Raw genomic sequence first — 7,436 nt, forward strand, 5'->3', positions numbered from 1 at the left:
AGCTGTGACAATGTCCAAATTAAACCAAGGCTATAGAAATGTCCAATCTAAGGCATCCAAGGAAAGATACCTTGATTCAAGAAGGCCAATGATGTTCATGGTTGCTCTCTCAACTGGAAAGACATAAGGTGAAAATGTTCACGTTGGCTTAGCTTTTCTCCCAACTTCTTGTTTCATGATGCCCCCCTCCCCAGGGGCATTTTCCTTCTTCATGTCCAAAGGTCTCTAGCTGTCTGGGCTCTCATGGTTCTCACGGCTTGTGAGCTCTCTTGAAAATGTTTCCTATTTTAAAGGATTTCAGTAAACTAATCAAGACCCACCTGGAATGGGTAGCGTCATATTTCTCTCTAATCAAAGGTTAATACCCACAGATGGGTGAGTCACATATCCATGGAGATAATCTAATCAAGTTTCCAATCTACAGTATGGAGTAGGGATTAAAAAAACTGCTGCCTACAAGAGATGGACCAGGACTAAAACATGGCTTTTCTAAGTCACATAATCCTTGCAAATAGGCACAAGAAGAATTAGCACCAATACTGCTCAAACTCTTCTAAAAATATTGAAAAGGAGGGAATACTCCCCAACTCATTCTATGAGGCCAACATGACCATGATACCAAGCCAGATAAAGATACCACCAGAAAAGAATATTACAGACCAATATCCCTTATGAATATAGTTACAAATATCCTAAACAAAATGCTAGTAACCCAGCTCCAACAGCATATTAAAAGAATTATACACTGTGATCAACCGGGATTTATCCTAGGTATACAAGAGTGGTTCAAGATAAGATTATCAATTGATGTAATAAACCACTCTAATAGAGTGAGGACAAAACCACACGATCTTCTCAATTGATGCAGAAGAATTATTTGACATGATCCAACACCCTTTCTTGATTAAAACACTTAGAAAACTAGGAATTGAAAGGCATTTCCTCAATATGATATAGGGTATATATGCAAACCCAACAGCTACTTTCATCCTCAGTTGTGAAAGACTGAAAGCTTTCCCTCTAAGATCAGGGATGAGATAAGGACACTCACTGTCACCATTTTTATTCAATATTGTACTTGTAAGTTCTAGCCAGAAAAAGAAAAAGAAATAAAAGTCATCCAAGTTGGATAGGAAGAAGTGAAACTATCCCTATTTGCACATGATTATTATCCTGTGTAGAGAAAATCCTGAAAAATCCACATAAAAGTAGTTGAGCTAATAAATGAATTCAGCATTGTTATGAAGTTCAAGACCAGCATGCAAATTCGGTAGTGTTTCTATGCATTAGTAATGAACAATCTAAACAGAAAATCAAGAAAAATTCCATTTACAATGACAGCTGAAAGAATCCAATATCTAGGAATAAATCTACCCATATAAGCCAATGAATGTCGAGGGTTGCTGTCAAACACCAGAAGCTAAAAGACGTGAGGAAGGATTTTCCCTACAAGGTGCAGTACCAGTATGGCCTGCTGACGTTTTGATTTCAGATTTATGGCCTCTAGAACTGGGAGACAATAAATTTCTGTTGTTTGAAGCCACCCAGCTTGTGGTGCTTTGTTAAGGCATCCTAGGAGCTAAGACAAGACTCCAGTGGGTTTTGTGATAATTTGCACTTTAAGAGCTTCCATTGTGAGTGGAAACACACCTAGTAGTTACACTCCAGCTCTCACAGGAGGCTTGGAGGACACACAAGTTCCCCCACAATGCACAGATGCTATACCTGGATTTTATTTTCCAAAAAAACAACTTTTTCTTCCTTAATTGCATTTATTCCAAAATTTCATTCTGATGTTCAGTTCTAAACCAGTGGTATATAGTATAAAACACATGTGGGCATTTGCTTTCCCCCAAATTCTTATTTCCAATAACTTAAATATTCCAAATGAAAAGATATTCGAAAGTAGCTGTGCATGCTCATAGGCATAATATCCCTCAGATTTGAGGAGTAGATATGCATTTTGAGGGAAGTCATCTTGTCTTCTAGAAAACATCTTACATGCTTTCTTTCTATAAAAATAAGAGACCATTAAATATTCTTCCCACTTTATTAAGAACTTCACATAGAATATAGCCTTCAAATTGCTGCCAGTCCAAAGCAGAAGTTTTCTCACTCCCAGATACATTTGGGGTGCAGGTAAAAATGTGAAAAGTTCAGAGAGCAGAACTATTTCTTTATAATGTTTGACAATGGGCGAAAGAAAAGCTTTCATAGAGAAATGTATAAAAGAAATTAATCAAAAGCCTAAATAACTTTAAACCATAATATATGGTAGTTATTTCATAGGATGGTAGGCTTTGAAGTGAGATATCACATCATATTATCATTATCTTGGTTAGCAGACATTAAAGAAAGAAAAATCATAAAGCAGCAGTTATAATCTAGCAGCTTCTCTAGTTGCAGAAAATCTGAGGACTTTTCCATGAGGTTTTCAGAGGCCGATTTGGCTTCTCTCATCAATTGGTTTCACATTCAATTCACCCACAAACTAGAAAAATGGGAAAGCTGCACAAGCCCTTTGCTGAGTAAAAAACAGAAAATATTTCTCTTTTCATGTGAGATGGCACATGAAAAGAATATGTGATCGTTTTGAAAGAAAAATGTTTTTCAGCTGTTTCTATTGCTTCTACCATAAAGGAAGCATTAACAAGGGAAGTAAAAATTAACGCACAGCCAAATAACTTACAATAATTTCAAAGATGTTATATATGCATATTCAAAGAAGGCTGGGCCTTAGGTTGCAGGAATGCATGTTCTGGTTACCATAGTAACCTCCACACTGCACAGAATTTCATCCATCCAGCCAAGTCTCGGGGTCTAAGGAGGCTGCACATCATAGAATGTATGGTTGTCATCCCTCCAACATCGGGATCTGAGATGATTTGAAGCTGAATGTACCCCAGAAAAGGTCATGTTCTTACATTTAACCCATTCCTGTGGGTGGGGACGCATTGTAAGCAGGATTGCTTGGTGAGTAGGCTCTTACCTTAAGCTGAGATGTGGCCCATCTCATTCAGAGTGGGTCTTAATCCTCTTCCTGGACAAAAGACAGAGAAACACAGAGGGACAAAAGCCCCAGAGAAACTCAAGAGAGGAAGCTACTGAAGCCAGAAGCTGGAAGCAACAAAACCCAGAAGAGGAGGGAGAGACAAGCAGGCACTGCCATGTACCCCGCCATGTGACAGACTTGTTGAGGAGCCCCAGCAGCCAGTCTTCCAGGAGCAAGTATTGCTCTGTTGATACCTTGATTTGGACATTTTCAGTCTCAAAACGGTATGCCTATAAATTAGTAAATCCCCATTGTAAAAGCCAATCCATTTCTGGTATATTGCATTTTGTCACCTTTAGCAAATGGAAACAGGATCTTCTAGGGAAAGTACTCATTTCCTTAATAACCCATCATTCTTAGATATACCTGTCCTTCCTGCTGCCACATCTGCACCCAAAACAGATACCTCATTTAGGAGAACTGGCTCTATTCCAGCTTTATAACTATCCTTTCTGCAGATGTCAGTCAAAGCACAAATAATCCATTGAAAAAAATTATATTTCTGGAGGTAATGAATACAATGTTTTCACCATAGACAATATTTCTCCTACCTCTCTTTTCCCTTCCCTTTGCATCACCCAGGTTCAGCCCTTGTCAACTTGAGTAGAGAAGGGCTATCACCTCTTGCCCCGTAACCACCTCCCACCTTCCCTCCATCCAGCATAATGCAACCATCCATTTCTAAAAGCCACAGAGATTGGGCCTTGAGTAAAAAGTTCCTCCCAGCCTCCTCTGAACTCGTTTTTTTGTTTGTTTACATTGATAAACATCATTATTCTAATATCATAGCAATGATTCAAGTGAATTTTCTTTGAAAAGTCAACTCTGGTAGAACAAAACTTGTTAAATATCTGTCATCAAACATAAGCATCTTCTCTTTCCCCACAATAGTCAGACCCACGGAGCAGAGCTAAGATTTGTTTTTTATAGCCTACCACATTCTATTATAGCTAAAAAATCTGAATTAGTTGCTGAGGTGTCAGAAGCCATGATTAGTTGACTTTGGAAAGCTCCATCAGATTCTCCAATATAAAGTCATGAATCCAGATGTCAGTGTCTGGGAGTGACGTGTCCACCAATCACACCACCACTTTCCGGTCCCATGCGTTGGCATTTTCAATGACCGTCTGCACCAATGCCACCAGCGGTTTCTTCTCCACATGATTTCAAACCACCACTGACGCCTCCGCAGACCCCTGGCTGTACTTCACTCCCGCAGGCTGAGCTGTGACGGCTTGGGACGGCAGCTTTCAGAGCATGTCCACCAGGGGCTGTACGCGTCTATGTTGACTAATTCGTGCTTGCTGTAGTCTAGCTCATAATCGGATACCGGTCCACTGGCCAAGATTCCCTTTAAAAGCACCCTGTGCCACTTATTTTCCACTTTCGTGGCATACACTTGGTCTTTTTCCACGGCAATGTGGCACTCTTCGGACACACTGTAATAGAGAATCCTCTCTTCATGAGAACTTCCAGCTTGTGGGTCTCCTGCCAGGGCTGGATGACAAAGTAGCCCAGGGGGCAGGCCACAAGAACGTTCACGTGGTTTGGACAAGTGCACAGGGGTTGGTGGGTCCCTGGGGGAGAAGGAGCCACTGTGGTCAGACACGACCTCTCTGAGGACGTCAGTGAGGCTCCTCCAGAAGTCCTTGGGGATGGCACTGCCCAGTGTGCGGAGGCGGGGGGACCACTTCTGCTGGCAGGAGAGCGGGAGCCGCTGGCCATGACACTCAGAAACACGTCGTTCTGGTGCTTCCACAGGCCTGCCTTCCTAATCTGGTGGTTAATACTGCGGTGAGGGTCGGGGAAATTCTTGGGGGTAAATAAATAGGTATGCGCCATCCCTTTGGTTTCATCCACTTTTGTAACCTTAACGCTACAGTCCGAACAATTCAAATCAGAATCTCTCAACCAAAGCACAGCATTTCATATCTACATGCCAATGGACTGCGGGAGATCCACCAGGCAGCACTTTGTGGCCTGCAGTGGGATTGCAATAATTTCCTGCAGAAACCAAGGGGGGTTTCCTTGAGCTCCGACACTTTCATGGACATGACCGTGACAGAGTCGAGGGACTGAAGGTCTAGAGTCCAGCCGCTGTGGACATGCGTGATCTCGACTCATGACCATTCTCTTTATAATGGAGGACATAGATTTTCCCGTAAGTGCTCGGAGGTCATGTGCTTACAGTGGAAGTAGTCCTTGATCTTGTGCAGGAGGGCGCTGAGCTTGCTCAGACCCTTACAGGGCACATGGCAGTACAAGTTCCAGCAGAGCAGACATTGGTCACCATGACATTCCTGCACATGACATGGGCCTGAAAGGTGCACCTGCAGCGGCCTATCACACGGCCTTCAGACAGGTGGTGTTGATGTTGACATCACCCCCTCCAGAAGTATCCTACAGCACAGCCAGCGGGATGGCAGTTTTTTCAAGCATTTCCACTGCAAAGATCTTCCCGCACATTAAGGACTCGATCACCTTCACCAAATCAGGATCATCACAGAACGTCCAACCCTGGCAGTTCACACTCTGTCGCTCGGAATGAGAGTGAACAGAACTTGGGGTTCAATTTTATGCTTTGCTCTTTTCAACATGTTCACTGAAACCACAGTCAACACAGCACCCCTTTATTTTGTTGTCCTCTATGAAGATGATGTGGGCCCACAGCCAGGCATCCTTGGCGTGGACGGCCAGCAGCTGCCCCACAGCACCATCTGGACAGGGGCTCCTTAGGGCTCTAGCTGTGGTACTCCTTCATCTCATCGTCCAAGAGCTCCTGGGCAGCAGAGTAGTCCTTGCCCACACACCTGATAACATCTCATTTGTGTCGCTCAGTTCAACCACCAATACAGACGGGGACGCCTCCGTTGGAATAGTGAACGGAGGGACCATTATATCCTCCATGGAAAGATCAGTCCTTTCAGCGATATTTTCTTCTCTCTGCAGATATTCTTGTTCAATCGTAGACCTGATATCATAATCATCATGGGCTTGTCCTGCATCTTTTAGGATTTTGTTAGATGGCAGTGGTAGTACAGAGAATGGCCTTCTGAGGATTTCCAGAAATGTAGTCTATGATGCACACATGAGAAAGCGAAATGAGATTTTTCAAGGTATCCTCAAGGAATTTCACTTTGGACATGTCCTCAAATGCATCTGGGAGAGCACTACCCCAAAGACCACTTGAGTATTTCAAAGAGGCTCTGCAACGTTCTCTTTAAGGTCTCCAGGCATGACTATTGGGCATCCCTTTAGCGCTGGCACTTGTTTTGGAGGAGACAGTTGGGACAGGTGCATCTTTTCATTGTCCAGTTCACTTTTCAAAAGCTGCTTTATCTTAGCTGGTAAAGAAGTGAATCTTGACCACCATGGCAAGGCTTCTCCATTCATTTCCTTAGGATGAGTTCTGGACACATGCATCTGAAACACCTGTGTGTGTTGGGGAGGGGGGCTGCCTTTGGGCAGAACCTGTTGCTGGCAGGCATGGTCACAAATCTCTGCCCTGGAGCGTCTTTGAATACTTCACTTGTGAGAGCTGTGTGTAATGCATAAGATGGTATTTCAATGTCAGATTTGATTCCAAGGAAGCTTCCTTTATCTCTTAATAGCATTGGAGAAGGCTTTTTGCTGATAGAAAAATCTGAAGAAAATCCTGGTTGTCTGAGGGTTGCTTTGGGTTTTCCTTCTAGGAAAAACGTCATGGTTTACTATACTCTCATTTGACAATTAACTTGCAGCCCTGTTTTCCTTTTAGAATTCTTCTGACAAGCCACAAGCTGAGCAATTCTTGCAGTCTCTGTGCAGGCCACAGTATAGCAGATACTCTCCCCACATCTTGTCTCTACCCTGACTACAGCCGGCAGGCTTCTCAGAATAGGGTACCCTAGCTGTTTGAACGGGAGCCAGTCTCCAGTCAAGGACCTGTACTTTTCCTAGAGCCAGGGCAGTGCTATTCCATTCTTATGAGGCTGCAGAACAGCTTGCAGCATCTTGGAAACCGGATCTGCCTCCAGCATGTTCTCCTAGTCCCGGGGGCTGCCGGCTCATCCCTGCACCACTGGACCCAGCTCCAGCCGTGCTGCTGTGGCCGCCGCCCACTTTGGGTTTCCCAGCACGGTTGGCACCGATACGGCTCCTCCTCTGAAATCTTTAATGAAATTTATCATATGCATCTGTTTGGGGCCTCATACCATTTACTACTTCATGTGATCATTTTTCTCTTTGTGGGTGCTCTTCTCTTACATCTAGTGGCAGTGCCTTTTAGATAGGGAGTCTCAGAATGTAGCAGGGTGTTTCTCGCACATCGTAGGGACTTGATACTGCAACTCATCAATTTGAAGATGAAAGTATTTTTCAAGTTTTAATGTGTCTGAAATCAGGG

General features: G+C 43.4%; 2 pseudogenes; both read right to left on the bottom strand.

The window, feature by feature from the left end:
* Positions 1-4,044: 4,044 nt before the first annotated feature.
* Positions 4,045-6,441, bottom strand: LOC143657575 (tudor domain-containing protein 7 pseudogene; annotated as a pseudogene).
* Positions 6,442-6,448: 7 nt separating this feature from the next.
* Positions 6,449-7,071, bottom strand: LOC143662362 (tudor domain-containing protein 7 pseudogene; annotated as a pseudogene).
* Positions 7,072-7,436: the final 365 nt, after the last annotated feature.

The sequence above is a fragment of the Tamandua tetradactyla genome, chromosome 2 (genome assembly GCF_023851605.1).
Source record: "Tamandua tetradactyla isolate mTamTet1 chromosome 2, mTamTet1.pri, whole genome shotgun sequence".
Lineage (NCBI taxonomy): Eukaryota > Metazoa > Chordata > Mammalia > Pilosa > Myrmecophagidae > Tamandua > Tamandua tetradactyla.